Source organism: Crocuta crocuta, unplaced genomic scaffold (genome assembly GCF_008692635.1).
Source record: "Crocuta crocuta isolate KB4526 unplaced genomic scaffold, BGI_CrCroc_1.0 scaffold420, whole genome shotgun sequence".
Lineage (NCBI taxonomy): Eukaryota > Metazoa > Chordata > Mammalia > Carnivora > Hyaenidae > Crocuta > Crocuta crocuta.
Window position 1 is genome coordinate 377,373 of NW_027528356.1, and position 16,287 is coordinate 393,659.

General features: G+C 49.0%; 1 long non-coding RNA gene across 1 annotated transcript; it reads left to right on the forward strand.

Moving 5' to 3' along the window:
• Positions 1-10,688: 10,688 nt before the first annotated feature.
• LOC144223089 (uncharacterized) lies at positions 10,689-12,780 on the forward strand. The gene is made up of 2 exons (XR_013332563.1): positions 10,689-10,868; positions 11,788-12,780. It is a non-coding gene; the product is annotated as an uncharacterized LOC144223089 (long non-coding RNA).
• Positions 12,781-16,287: the final 3,507 nt, after the last annotated feature.

Sequence of the window (16,287 nt, forward strand, 5' to 3'; positions counted from 1 at the left end):
GACAGTGTCCTCCCGAACGCCTTCCTGGTCTGGTGGGGCAGAGGAGCACCCCGCACTCACCCAGCCCTCTGCTAGTGCAGCTCCACACCAGCACGGGGTCTCCCCTGGCTCTTGTGACAGGTGACTTCAGGTCCTGGAATGCGATGCTGCTTGCTTTTTTATGAGCATAACCCGGTTTCCTTCTGATAGACCGATGGCAGAGGGACAGACAGGTAAACAGCTACCAAGACAGAGAGACAGATAGATGCGAGAGAGAGAGAGAGAGAAGTAGGTAGGTAGAGACACAGGTGTTTGTTATGCACGCACACACGCAGACACACGTGTTCGTTACGCACACACATGTTCGTTATGCACGCGCATANTGAGAGGAAAAGACAGGTAAACAGCTACAAAGACAGAGAGACAGATAGATGCGAGAGAGAGAGAGAGAAGTAGGTAGGTAGAGACACAGGTGTTTGTTATGCACGCACACACGCAGACACACGTGTTCGTTACGCACACACATGTTCGTTATGCACGCGCATACATGCACACACATGTTCATTACTCACGCACGCAGACACGTGTGTTCATTGTGCACACACACTGACACACGTTATGCATGCACACGTGCGGACACACATGTTCATTACGCACGCACGCGGACACGTGTTCGTTATGCATGCACACACTGACACGTTTGTTACGTGCGCACACACGTGGACACACATGTTCATTCTGCATGCATGCGGACACATGTGTTCGTTATGAGTGGACACACATGTTCGATGCAAATACACACGGACACATGGAGGAGAGACTCCACTGATCTAATTTTAAGAACCGGGAACACTGAATAAGAAGGCAGAGCGTTGGTCAGCGGTGTGGGGCAGGGTGCTGGCGGGGAAGAGGCGGGGGAGCTTTCCAGGGTGCTGGAAGCAGTCTCTGGGTTCCATGAGTATGCACACCAGGAAGAGCACTGAGCTGGGCACCATCGTATATATGTATGCGGTTTCTCAGCTCCATAACATATGAAACTCCTGCCACACCAACAAGGCAACATATGAAACTTTGCTTTTTTACAACCAAGTTTCCAACTCGGCCTCAACCCACGCAGCCCGTTTCCAACCATCAGAAAGCCTGCGGATCTGGTTCCGGAGCCAATGGTGATGGTTATACAGGATTTACAGGGAACAAGAACTGAACCAGGAACATGACCTTCAGCACGAGGGGGCTGCCACGAACACCGTGCGATGTCTGGGTCCCTGAGGCCCCGGCCTCACACCCGCACTACTCGCGCGCACTCTCTTCTCAGGCGCCTCCCAGGCAAAGCGCTGTCCACCGCTCCGCCCGATAAAGACAAACTACGTCTGGTGGTGCCTGCAAGGGACACGATGGTACTCGTGCTGTCCAGGTTCTCCTACACATCCAGGTGTGTTTACGCGCCATCAGTCGACAGGACAGATGTGTGAAAATCCCCCTCCATGGTGGGGGTTCACCTGGTCTTTCAGTTTTGTTAATCTTGAGTGTTCGATATTTGGAGGCTCTATTAGTAAGGTGCACATAAACATAAACAGTAAAATTGAATTATGTGATGTCGCCCTTCATGTTTAATTATATTTACTACTTAATGCATGTCCTGCCTGGAATTGGCTCATTTTGGGACAGCTTGAAAGACACACTTTTTACATCCTTTACTGTTTAACCTTATAACCAGGCATATTTCTTGTAAGCAACATGTTATTGATTTTTTTTTAAATTCCAGTGTGGCATCTTCATCTTTTACTTAGGATATTCCGCCCACTTACATTTGGTGTAATTTGATATATTTACTGATATATTTGGGTCTAAGTCTACCATTTACTATTAGTCTCTCCTGTTCTGTGTTCTTTTTTCTCTGTTTTCCTGCTTTATTCTGATTTTATTTTCCTATTTTCCCACTCTATGAGCTTCTTAGTTATACATTTGTTATTGCTCTTTTCATAGTAACCATAGAGATTACGACATGTAACACTATTTTATGAAAATCTAATTTAAATTTGTGTTTTTACCAATTGCTAGGCAGCGCCAGGATCTTACGCCACATGAGCTCCGCTGACCCCCTTCCATCTCCTGAATCACTGTTGCCGCACACGTTCATGCTACGTGTTTTTATGTAAACTTTTCACTTTGAGATGATGGTCAAGTCTCATGCAGGTGTGTGAAGTAGAGACCTGGGGTTTGTCTCCCAGGTTCTCCCACTGATAACCAGGACGCTGTCACAGATGGGGTCCAGCTGCAGAGCATTTCCACCACAGGGACCCTGCTGTGGCCCTTTCCGAGCCACATCCAGTTTCCTCCTCCCCCCACACACTAGTTTCCTCTTTGAAGTACACTTGTTTCAATAAAAATGGAATAGGTTTAAATAAAATATTACAGAATGACAATATCGATGTTATGTTAACATAGCAAAAATCAGGAGGAAAGTTCACAAATGGGTCGAGTTTGGAAAATGTCAGCTGAAAGACTTTGGAAGTGGCACCAGCTGGGCTGAGTCATGAGGGGAGGGGCCGAGCCCGTGGACAAAATGGCGGCAGGAAGATGGCATGTCACGATGTCCTGAAGCCACCTGCAGCTGGTGTGGCTGGCGGGCAGTGAACAGGTGGGTGGGAGAAGAGACGGAGGGAGGCCACAGACCAGGGTGGGTTTTCTCCAAAGTTAACAAGAAGCTGCTATGGGGATTTAAATGAAGAGATTATGAGGTTTTGACGTAGGTTTCCTGAGACCCAGTCCACCATTCTGCAGTGCTGAAAGACCCTCCGCTGTGTGTGGAGCACAGTCCTGCAGCGTGGAGGCAAATTCAGTTGTTCCGAGAGAGCCCGGCTGCAGCTGTGAGATGGCAGTAAGGGGTGGATTCCGGGTAGGAGTTTTAAAATCAGCTCTGAGGTATTAGAGCAAAACTGAACCATGAAGAAATAGAAAATTTGAACAGACCAATAATGAGTGAGGAGATTGGAACGGTGATGAAAATCCTCTCAACAGAGAACATCCCGGACTAGAGAGTTCCACTGGTGGATTCTACCAAATACTTGAAGAAGAATGAATACCGATCCTCCTCAAACTCTTCCAAAAACCTGGAAAGGGAAGAACACTTCCAAACAGATTTTATGAGGACAAAACTACTCTGATGCCAAAGCCAGAGGAGGATGATACAAGAAAAGAAAACTCCAGGCTAATGTCCTTGATAAACAGAGATGCAAAAACACTCAGTATTATACTAGCAAACCAAATTCAACAGGGCAAGAAACGGGCTATACAGCTTGATCAAATGGGATTTATCCTCAGGAGCAACGATGTTTCAGCAGATGCAAATCCAGAAACGTGCTACACCACAGTAATATGATGAAAGATAAAAATCATATGATTATCTCAATTCATGCAGAAAGTGCATTTGACATAATTGAACACGATTAAAAAAAAAACCCCAAAAACCTTTAACAAATTGGGTATAGAAGAAATGTCCTTACCCACAGAACACATTACACTCGATGGGGAGAGATTGAAAGTTTTCCTAGAAAGATCAGGAATAAGACAAAAATTCCCTCTCATCACTCCTGTTTTAAAGCCCTAGCCAATTAGGTAAGGAAAAGAAATAAAAGACATCCAAATTGGAAAGGAAAAAGTAAAACTGTTTCTGTCTATGATGATTTTATAGATGGAAAGCCCTAAAGAATCCACAAAAAGCAATGGCAACTGATAAACAAATTCAGTAAAGTTGCAAGATATGAGATCAACACACAAAAGTCAATTGGATTTCTATATACAAAAGTCAATTGGATTTCCTAACAACAAACTATCTGAAAAAGAAATAAAGGAAACAATCTCATTTATAATAGTGCCCCCAAAATACTTAGAAATAAATTTAACCAAGGAGGTGAATGATCTGTACACTAAAAATTACAAGATATTGATGAAAGAAATGTTAAGAGATACAAATAAATAAAAGCTATCACATGTTCGTGGATCCGACTTCGGCTCAGGTCATGATCTCAAGGTTCGTGGGTTCAAGCCCTGCGTCGGGCTCTGTGCTGACAGCTAGCTCAGAGCCTGGAGCCTGTTTCAGATTCTGTGTCTCCCTCTCTCTCTGACCCTCCCCTGCTCACGCTGTCTCTCTCTCTCAGAAATAAATAAAAACATTTTTTTTAAAAATCTTAAAATTTATATAAAATAGCTAAAGACACAGAGTAGTCAAAGCAATCCAGAGAAAGAACAAAGTTCAAGGTATCACAATTCCTGAGTTTAAACTTTATTATGAGGCTGTAGTAATCACAACAGTGTAACACTGGCATAAAAATAGACACATAGACCAACAGAAAAGAATTGAGGGACCCCCCCCCAAAACCCATGCATATACGGTTAACAAATATTTGACAAGAGAGCCAAGATGACTCAGTGGGAGAAATAATAGTCTTTTCAAAAAACGGTGATGGGAAAAATGAATAACCACATGCAGAAGAATGCAGTTGGAATTCTGCCTCACACTACTCACAAAAATTAACTTAAATGGATTAAAAACTTAAATGTAAGACCCCAAACTGTAAAACAGCTAGAAGAAAATATAGGCGAAAGGCTCATTGACACTAATCTTTGCAAAGATTTTTTTTAATATGACAGCAAATCAGAAGCAGTGAAAGCAAAAATAAGCAAATAGTACCACATTAAACTACAAAACTTCTGTCGTCCAAAAGAGATGATCAGCAGAATGAAAAGGCAACCTACAGAATGGGAGAAAATATTTGCAAACTGTCTGATAAGGGATTAATGTCTAGAGTACATAAGGAACTCCTTCAACTCAATAACAACAAAATCAGATTAAAAAATGGGTAAAAGGACTTGAAGAGACATTTTCCAAAGAAGACATCCAGATGATCAACACACACATGAAAAGATGCCCAACATCACTCATCATCAGGGAAATACAAATCAAAACCACAATGAGATGCCACCTCACACCGGTCAGAATGGCTAAAATCAACAACACAAGAAATAGCGGGTGTTGGTGAGGACGTGGAGAAAGGGGAACCTTGTTGCGCTGTTGGTAGGAATGACATCTGGTACGGCCACTCTGGAAAACAGTAAGGAGTTTCTTCCAAAAAATTAGAAGAAGAACTACCATGTGGTCCAGCAATCCCACTACTGGATATATTTCTTGAGGAAATAAAGTCTCTATCTTGGAGAGATAGCTGTGCCCCCATGCTAATCACTGCATTACTCACAACAGCCACCATCTGGAAACACCTGTGTCCATTGATGGATGAATGGATAAAGAAGCTGAATGCATATGTATACAATGGAATATTATCCAGCCATAAAAATGAAGAAAATCTTGCCATTTGAAACAACATGAATGGACCATGAAGAAGTTACACTGAAATAAGTCAGAATGGTGGTTGCCAGAGGCTAGAGAGTGACGGAGATATTGCTCAAAGGGTACACACTTCCAGTTATAAGATGGTAAGTTTTGGGGGATCTAATGTACAACATGATGACTATAGTTAACACTGTATTATATCCTTCAAAGGTGCTAAGAAAGCAGATCTTAAATTTATCACCACCAAAAGACAAATGACAATTATGTGAAAGGCTGGAGGTTGGGGGCGCCTGGGTGGCTTAGTCGGTTGAGCGTCCGACTTTCGCTTAGGTCATGATCTCGCGGTTCGTGGGTTCGAGCCCCGCGTCGGGCTCTGTGCTGACTGCCAGCTCAGAGCCTGGAGCCTGTTTCAGAGTCTGTGTCTCCCTCTCTCTCTGACCCTCCCCTGCTCACGCTGTCTTTCTCTCTCCTAGAAATAAATAAAAAACATTAAAAAAAAATTAAAAAAAAAAAAAGGCTGGAGGTTGTATCTAATCTTATTGTAAGAATCATTTTGCCATGTGTACATGTAATAAAACATCACCATATATATTTTAAATTTATGTTATTTGTCAACAACATGTCCATAAAGCTGAGGAAAATATATCGCGGAGTGTACTGGCTAGGTTGTAGGATAAAAAAATGTTTGGATTTCTAAGAAACCGCCAAACTGTCCTCCGAAGCAGCTGCTTGGGTCTGCATCATCCCCACCAGCCGTGACTGGGCACCCCGCCGCTGCACCCTCACCAGTGCGTGCTGTTCCATGCGCCGGATTTTGGCCATTCTGGCGGGTGTGCAGTGGAGGCTCCTTGTTTGAAGGTGCAGCTCTGAAATGCATGTGATTCTAACCATCTTCTCGTGTGTCTTTGCTGTCTGTGCGTCCTCTCTGGTGAGTCGTGTGTCGATATTCTGCTCCTTTCTCTTAATTGGGTTGCTTTCTTATTGATGAGTTGTAAGAGCTCCTTATGTATTTTAGAGGCCGAAATCTTTATAAAAGTTTGCTGGGTTTTTTTAAAGTAGGCTTCACACCTTGCGCAGCGCTTGACCCCACAACCCTGAGATCAAGACTCGATCTGAGGTCAAGAGTCTGACACTCAACCGACTGAGGTGCCCCGTGGGGTTTTTTTCTCTGAGTGTGTGCTTGTCTTCTCATTCTCTGAACAGCGTCTTCCTCTGATGGGAAGTTTTTAACTTCAGTGAAATCCAGCTTACTATGCTTTTCTTTCACAGGTCATGCCTGCGAGACTGTATCGAAAGACTCTTCACCAAACTCGAAGTCGTCCAGATTTTCCTCCTATGTCATCTTCTAGGAGTTTAAGAACTTTTCCACTGTCAGGGGAAGCAGAGTGCTCTGGGCTGTCCTTCCCCTTCCTTTCTCTGCTCTTCATCCTGAGGACCCGGTGCGGCCCCGGGAGGTGGAACTCATAAAGTGAATGTTGCATCTCTCCAGGAGCCCATGCTCAGTCCCTGGCGGCTGGTCCCTTGCCCCCAGTGCGCTCCCAGGTGCGGCTCTAGCAGTGGCTCTGGCTTATGGCAAGCTGTGATTCTGTCTCTGCCCGATGCTCCAGTCTTCAGAGGAGCAGTTTCCTCGGGACTCTGATCACTGCCTCCGTAGCTCTGCTTTTCCACAATGTCACATACTTTCTTACCTATCATACAGCACACATTACCTTCTCAGACTGGCTTTTATCCCCTAGCAATATGCACTCAAGGCTCCTCCATGTCTTCGCAGGGCTGGACAGCCCATTCCTTCTTAGTGCTGGCTGATATTCCCTGTGTGGATGGACCACTGCTAATCCATCCACCTACTGAAGGGCGTCTTGGTTGCTTCCAGGTTTTGGCAGTTAGAAATGAAGCTGGAATAAACACTGATGTGCAGGGCTTGGTGGGAAAGTTCTTGGCTCGCTAAGCGCCTAGGGGAGTGATGCTGGAGAGCATGTGAAAGCGCACTCAAGCTGTGAGAACCCGGCCACTGGCTCCCAGAGCGGCTGCACCTTGCTGCATCCCCACCTGCAGAGAAGAATTCCTGCTGCTCCACATCTTCTCTGGAATTTGGTGTTGTCTTTGCCTTTGCTTTCAAATTTATTTTTGCTGGGTGTAGAACTCTAGATTGACAATGTTTTTCTTTCAGTACTTTAAAGCTGTGTCTCCTTTATTCTCTGGCTTGCATAGGTCCTGAGAAGTCTGCTGCTCCCTTACACAAGGTTTCTTTTCTCTTACATCTTTCCTTTATAAGTTTAAAGAAATATGATCATGATAGTGAAGCTGCTGGGCAGGTTTGGAAGTCAGAGCCAGCAGGTCCATCACCAAGGTGGGGACTCAAGAAGGAAAGGATCAAAGATGTTGCCAAGAGTCTGAGCTTGAACAGCTGGGAAGATGGGGTGCAGGTTGCCGAGAGGCAGCTGGCGTGGGCTGTGAGGATTGCGGTCTGGTCACTTCGGTGAAGACGGCACATCCCTCGGGCTATCTCAGAAAGCAGAGCCGGGGACAGGAATTACAGGGCCAGCAGCTTAAGAGACGACCCTAGGCACCACCGAACGTGAAAGGGATGGAAGGTGGGGGAGGAAGGCAGGCAGACGCAGGTGTTGCCCCGGTTAGCCCGCCGAGAATCCCAGAGCCCTGGTGGAGCACGCGAGGTGGCCGACCCAGGGGACAGAGCAGAGGGAGCCAGCCAGGGGCTGAGGGCTGGTCCCCGGCAGGGTGGGGCCCCAGTGGAGACGCAGGTGCCGGCAGCCGGTGGTAGGCTGTTGAGGTCCAAATGGATAGGGGCAGGGGCCGGGTGGTGGACCAGACGATAGTCACCCCTCAGCCCTTCATGAGCCAGGGGCCTCCAAATTCGGGACGGAAAGAGGGCTCCCCTGAAACCTCTCGTTGTCTGGAAGTCCCCGCTGCCTCATTTCACCCTGGTCAGGGCACGGTGACTCTGCCAGGACCTCAGTGGCGGACAAGAGCGCCCGGCTCGGTGAGGCTCTGGCCCCCGCCTTCCTGCCTGCCGAGAGACCTGCAGGGAGAGAGGTCCACACGCATTCCTGCCCACATTCCACAGGAGGGCCTGAGTGCCGCGTGGCTTCCGTCAGGCCACGTGGGCTTCGGGAGGCCACAGTCCGTGCTGACGCCCATCCACCTGCGCCAGGCCCTCCCCGCAGCCGGGACCTCTGCCCCCAGGGAGCCCGGTCCCCTACTTCCACCGCCCAGCAGCACATGTCAGACACGGCCATCGTCCCGTTTATCACCACGTCTTACAAGGTCAGGTCCACGGGCGTTGGGGTTGGCTGTGTAAATATTTGGCCTTCAGGGCTCTCCTCGGCCAAGCTCCTCAGGGTGCTGACGTTAAACACACTCCTTCAGGACAAATGCACTTGGTCTCAGGAAGGCCTCAGGGTCCAGCTCTCAGAGAGTATCTGCTCAGGCTAATGTTTGACAACACAAAGCCCATTTTTCCTATGACTTTTTCTCATTTAAGACAAGAAAGATTGCCCTCTGCTCGCCAATACACATACTCACCAGTCATTAATACGCAGGCATTTTAAAACATTTGTGATCAGAAAGGTCTGTGTTTTCTCATTTCATTACAGTGTCAGGGAGATTTGAGCTAGGGAGGGAGGAGAGTGGGAAACAGAAGGGAGGGGGGAGGGAAAGGGGAGGGGGAGGATGAGGAGGCAGGAGAGAAAGAGGAGGAAGGGAGGGAGAAGGAGGGGGAGGGAAAGAGGGGGGAGGGAGCAGGGAGGGANGAGGGAGAGGCAGAGGAGGGAAGGGAAAGGGGAGGAGGGAGTCAGGGAGGGGGAAGGGAAAGGGAGGGGGAAGGGAGGAGGAGGGAGAAGGGAAAGGGGAGGGAGAAGGAAGGGGGAGGGAGAAGGGAGGGGCAGGGAGAAGGGAGGGAGGGGACAAGGAACGACCTTAGCACCAGCTACAGGGCTTTGTGGAAGTCTGTTCCACGTAACCGGTGCTGCAGACCCACACATGCAGGCCCCGTCAGGGCAGGTGTCAGAGCGCTGTAAGTGGGTGCTGGCTGGGTGCACAGAAGCTGTTGGAGGGGTGGGCGTCAGAAGCGTGGCTGCATCTCCTCTGGGTGATGGGTGTGCAGGTGTTTGGTCTTTTTTCTGAGGTGATGCCCGGGGTGTCGGGCTCCCACGGCTACTGTAAGCAGAGGGGCAGCTTCAAGGACAGGTGTTCACTCTCTGCTCCGCAGGCTCCGTGACGGTCCTTCCTGCCCTTCCCACTCCGGTGGCCCCAGGAGTGGCTGGCGGCCTTGCTCTGCTCTCCTCGGTCATCACTTGGCATTGCCCCTGCGTCGGTGGCCGTGTGTCCTCTTCTCAGAGGGACACCGGTCAGGTCGGGTTAGGCCCACCCTACTCCAGTGTGACCCCGTCTTAACTAACTGCATCTGTAATAACCACATCTCCTAGTAAGGCCACCTCCTGAGGTCCCGGGGTGGGGGGGGAAATCAGGACTTCAATGTCATTTTGGGGTGGAGATGCCGTGGTGAGAAAACAGCCACCTGTAGACTATAGGGGACTGACCCCCTATATGCCTAGAGTCCGCGGTGCTGGGGGCCCCCGGGCGGTGTCCTGACTGCAGAGCCCTTCACAGGGAAGAGAGACCGGCTGGGGAGATGCTGGCCAGGCCAGGTGGAGGCTGGGTCCAGGCCAGGAGGGCAGAGGGTGTCAGGGATCTGACCACCCGCGCCTCTGTCCACACTGGTAACCACAGCCACTAGGACGGCTGCCTTGGGGTGATGGAGGGGCAGGTGCTGGGCAGGGAGGGGCACGACCCTGGATGAGCTGAGGACGCCCTTGAGGACAGACAGGGCATCTGGGGCCAGCTCCACTGGGCANGTTCACAGAAGTGATTACTTGTGAAGTGTGTGAGGCACAGAGAAAACCAAGGAATGAACTCAGCTGATCCCTCAGGGTCTCCACGTACCCCCCACCCCATGATCCGCCCCACGACCTGCCCCCAGCACTGTGTCAGCCTGCTCCCTTCCCGCACCAGCATCTCAGCACCCGGTGAGCACCCCCGACCGGGTCCACCGTNCTGCACGCAGACCTTGTATGCCTGGACTCACTGAACGCGTCCTTCTGTGACTCGCCTCAGACGCCTGAGCACGGAGCCGTGACAAACTCGTCCTCGTGCCTACCGTTTTCATTGTATGAACACAAGCGATGTGTCCCTTCTCCGGCCGGGGACACGCGGCTGCCTCACAACGTCGCTGCCACGAGAGAGGTCCCGGGGCCCGTGTGCGGACACTCGCCCAGGGGCTGGGCGACCTCCGTCAGCTTTGCCGGCTGACGCCAAACGGTGATCCGCGCGCCGCGGGCAGGTCCACGCGCCTGGGAGGCCGGGGCCTGTGCTGCCCCCACGCCCTCGGCACCCCCGGCCTCCGACTCTGAGGTCTGTGTCCCGTACTTTTCATCACCGCCAGAAAACTGCTCACAACGTCACAGAGTAGCGAGGAACGCGGCAGTAGCGGCCCTTTGGCCGATCGGGTCAAGGCTCCGTGGTGAGGAAACAAGACGGTATTTCTCAGACTCGTTCTGGCCGTGACACCACAGCCGCAGCCCTCCTCTGGAGCCACCAGTGTGATGTCTGCGCCGCCCTCGGGGTCCTGGCTCTGGGGGTGCCGCGGAGGGGCAGGTGGGGAAAGCCCATCCCGCAGGACGCTCAGGTCCCGGGGGCTCCAGGGCTGGGCGACAGGGCGGCTTTAGGGGTCAGTCCTTGTCACCTGGAAGACGCCGTGACCGCGTTGCTCCCACACCTCTGTGGCCGGCCCAGAACAGGGGCTCAGTCGGGACTCTCTACGTTCATTGGCACCAAGGAGGGGCACCTGCCACTGTGTGGGGGTGTCCGTGGGGAGCCCCCAGTGTCCTCAGAGGCCCGCCTGTGCAGCGGACAAGCGGAGCCTCACGGAGGAAGAAGAGAGGAACCCTGGGGCCAGGAGAGAGGGCAGGCGGCAGCCCTCCAGCGGTGTCCAGGGGAGCCCCCAGGTGTTCCCGTTCATTCCTCCAAGGCAGGGGCACCGTGATTCCAGGATGGGACCCTGGCTCTCCTAAGCGGCACCCAAACTCACAGCAGCACCGAGAGTCCAGCTGCTGAGGCAGCGACCCTGCGTGTGCCCTGGGGGCATGGGGTGGCCGGGAGGCATGGGCGAGGCATCCTAGCAGGCAGGGGGAGGGCCCGCCCACGCTGGGAGGCGGCCAAGCAGGTGGTACTGACTGGCGTGCCCACCGACTCCTCACGAGCTCCCCACGAGGGAGATTTCACACACCTGTTCCCCGCTGGCTGGGGGTGGGGGGCAGCGCAGGCAGGCTCAGAGGACTCACGGGGCAGGGGAGCCTGAGCCAGGGCTGACTCCGCTGCCACCGCCTCACCCCGCACGGCCCCTGCTCGTGCCTGCCTCTGACTTTCGTTTTCTCGCCCAGATGGGGTGACAGGACCCCGCGCCCAGAGCCCGTGGGCCTCTAACTCCCTGCCCGGCCCACAGGGCTTGGGGCTCTCGGTGACTTCCACGGGCTGGCTGGGCCTCCTGTCCCTGACACGCCTCTAGCCCCAGCCTCTAGCTGTTTATCCTCAACCGCGTGAAGAAGGCATAAACCGTGCAGCTTGCCCAGGTATTTATTTTAGTTAGTGAAAATGCCTTGGACTTTGCCAAGAGCCATTTGACTTTAATTGGAAACTTTTGAGGCATTAAGACTGCGCCGAGCCTTAAGGCGTGTCCGAGGCTCTGAAACCATCCATCACGTGAGGCCTGCTTAGGACCAGGTGGAATGAAGACAACCTTTTAGCAAATCCACCTCCCTTAATGGACTCATTTATAACTCTCTGCACTGCTGGGCAGTCTCTCCGCAGAACCCCGGGAGCGCCAGCCAGCGCGTCTGAAAGCAGCCAACATCTGGTGGCTGTAAACGAGGAACCCAGAAAAAACAAAACACAACATAAACAAGAGGCGGCTCGGGGAGGGCCACCCGGACGCCCCCATCCTGCTCTCCGGGCAGATGCTTCCCCGCCACGTGTGGGAAGCCAGGGGAGAGGCACCGTCCCAGCTTCCTCTGAGAAACGTCACCCCAACAGCTCTGTTTATGGAGGGTTTCTGGGGGCTGGGCTGGCGGGGAAGGCACACCAGCTGCTCCAGCCTCATCCCATATGACGCGTTGCCAAGGGCGTCCCAGACCTGGCCCCATCACAAGGCCTTTGCTCAGACTCTTCCCTGTGCCCGGAGCACCCTTCCCTCCCCTCATGTGTGCTAGCTAGCTGTGGCTGTGAAACAAATCACCCCAAACTTAGCAGCTGAGAACAACAAAAGTTTGCAATGTCAAGAAGGAAAGAACAACATTGAAAGGGCTAAAAATAGAAGCAAATGTAATAAACTACCTTCTCATTCGTTTTTAAGTCATGTTTGATGATTGAAGCAAAAATTGTAATCTGGTGTGGTGCTTAATGTATGAAGAAAAAAGAATTCTTAACATCTGTTTTTTCTAAATGGGACAGGCAGCAAACCTAAAAGGAATTAAGTTCTCTACACTTCACAATATATTCAAAATATATTGAATATATATAAATTGGCTGCACCAATTTGCATTCCCACCAACAGTGCAAGAGGGTTCCCCTTTCTCCGCATCTTCACAACACCTGTTGTTTCTTGTGTTAATTTTAGCCACTCTGACAGGTGTGAGGTGGATCTCACTGTGGTTTTGATCTGCAATTCCCTGATGAAGAGTGATGTTGAGCTTCTTTTCATGTGCCCCTTAGCTATCTAAATGTCTTTTTTTGAGAAATGTCTGTTCATGTCTTCTGCCCATTTTTAATAGGATTATCTGGGGGGGGGGTGGTGTTGAGTTGTATGAATTCTTTATATATTTTGGATATTAACCCCTAACATATATAATCTTGTCATTTGTGACAATGTGGATGGATCTAGAAGGTATTATGCTAATTGAAATAAGCCAGAGAAAGACAAATACCATATAATTTCATTTACATGTGGAATCTAAAAACAAAACAAAAGAAGAAATAAACAACTAACAACAACTAAAAAGAGAGAAAGAAATAGACTCACAGACAACACACTGGTGGTTGCCAAAGAGAGGCAGGTGAGCTCGGTGAAGGGGATTAAGATGTACAGACTTCCAGGGGCACCTGGGTGCCTCAGTCGCATAAATGTCCGACTTCAGCTCAGGTCATGATCTCACAGTTAATGAGTTCGAGCCCCATGTCGGGCTCTGTGCTGACAGCTCAGAACCTGGAGCCTGCTTCAGATTCTATGTCTCCCTCTCTCTCTGCCCCTCCCCCACTCACACTTGGTTGCTCTCTCTCAAAAAAAAAAAGATTCATACCATTAAAAAAAAAAAAGATAACCCTCTAGCAAGACTGAAGGTACCAAGAGTGCAATAGCATAGACACCAGTAACCAATATCGGAAACGAAAAAGGCACTACCACATTGAGAGTCCAGAAACCACTCATGTGATGACGGAGAATTTTACAAACAACTTGAGCCTCCTAAATTCAACAACTGAGAAGAATTGGAGAGAAAGAACAAGAAAGTATTTTCTCAAACACCACAAACTATGAAAACTCAACCAGATAAATGGGACAAACTATAAAATCCTATAATCTTTAACAAATTGAGTTGGTAGTTTGTAAGCTCCTGAGAAAAAATGTCTCCAGACCCAGATGTTTTGCTAGAGAATACTAACCAACGTTTAAAGAAGAATGGAAAGCATGTCTACACAATGTTGCTCAGAAAATAGAGAAGGGAGTACTTCCTAACTTCTGTTAGAAGGCCCATAACTGGGCATGGAGGAGGGCACTTGTGGGGATAAGCACTGGGTGTTATATGGAAACCAACTTGACAATAAACTATTAAAAAAAAGAAATAAAAGAGTTATTTATAAAAAAGAAGAAGAAGAAGAAGAAGAAAGCGGCACATCCCTTTTCTGACACCAGAACCAGACAAGGACTGCTTGAAACAGGGAAGAAAAGAAAACACTAGACCAAGATATCTCACAAACTAAAATGCAAAGATTTTCAACAAAATATGAGCCAACTGAATCTAGCATTATGACACAAAATATTATACACCATGACCAACTGAGATTTATTCTGGGAATACAAAGCTGGTTCAGTATGATATAATCAATATAATTCACTGCATCCAAAGATTAAGTCAAATGATCACATCAATTCATACAGATAAAACATTTGATACAATCCAAACCCACTCATGATAACAACTTAAGGAATTAGGAATAGAGGGGGAACCCCCTGAGCTTGCCCAAGAATGCCTACAAAAACTCTACAGCTGACATCATACTTAAAGGTGAAGGGCTGGGTTCTCTCCCCCTAAATTTGGGGACAATCAGCACTGTCTCTTCACATAGTCCTGGAGGGTCTAGCCACTGCCTTAAGGCAAAGGGGAAAAGGCACACAGACTGGAAAGGAAGGATTTAAACCTTTCCTATTTGCAGATGACATGACTGTCTATGTGGAAAGCTCAAAGGAATCTACAAAAAATTTTCTTAGACTAAGTGAGCTCAACAGGGCCAGAGGACACAAGACCAACACATAAAAATCAACCACACTGCTATATACTAACAATATATATGTGAACCTAGAGATTAAAAATATATCATTTACATGTCCCCCAAAAAGGTATAAACTGTAACAAATATGTACAGGATCTGACAATTACAATATGTTGATTTAAAAAACCCCAAAAGACCTAAATAAGTGGAGAACCATACCATGCTCATGAATTGGAAAACAGCATGGTAAAGAAGTCAGTCTCAACTGATCTATAGAATTGATGCAATTCCTATAAAAATCCCAAATAGATTTTTGGTCCATGTAAAAAGCTCATTCCAGAATGTACCCAGAGGACATAGGCCCCAGGGCAGCAGGCACTGTGAGCAGGCAGGACACTGCCAGAATGCTGGAGGAGCCCCTGGCCCCACGGTAAGGTCCCTCTGTAGCCACATCAAAGGGGAGAGGATGGTGATGGGGGGACACACACAGACTTCAACAGGGCGCAGCAGGGAGCCCAGCAGTAGCCCCACCACGGGGATGGGGGGGCGGTCAGGGGAGGGGTTGCCCACTGTCCAAAAGAAGGAAAAACAGCCTTTCCACAAATGGCCTCCAAGGACAGGACCTCCACAGGCAAACAAGAAACCCCAACCTAAACTGCATGCCTGATACAAACACCAACTCAAAAAGGGGTCATAGATTTAAATGTAAACTGTAAAGCTTTTAGAAAATAACTTGGAGAAAGTCTTAGACTCTGAGTCCAAGTCACAGGATGCCATGCGACTTCCATCTTGCTCGCTGGAACACCCATTTTGGAACCCTAGCCTGCCATGAAAAAAGTCCCATCAACCTGAGGCCACCATGCTAAGAGGATGCTTCAGCCACCCAGAGATCCACTGCAGTTGACAGTCCCCACAGGGTCTGCGCCCCAGCCAGCAGCACACCCTCCTCACCCCTACTCGCCAAGCCTGTGGCTGTTTCAGTAACATAAAACCATTTGAACCTTCCCAGCTGAAGCACTAGACACTGTGGAAACAGAGACAAGCTGTCCCCACTGTGCTGTTTGAATTTCTGATCCACAGATTCTTGGGAATAATAAAATTATTGTTGCATTTAACCACAAAGTTTAGGGTGGTTTGCTATGCAAAAGGTCATTCTAAAAAAGATCATTGAACACTGGGCAAATTAACAGAATGAATAGAAAAATGATCTAACTATATGCTGTCCACAAGAGGCATTTTGATCAACCAAACTGACAGACCTTTAGCTAAACTGACAGAGAAGAGTGAAGGTATAGCTTTCAAATTCAGAAATGAAAGTGAGGATACAACTGATTTTACAGAAATGAAGAGGCTTATAAGAATCAGAATTTAAAAGAATACTTTGAACAATTGCACACCAA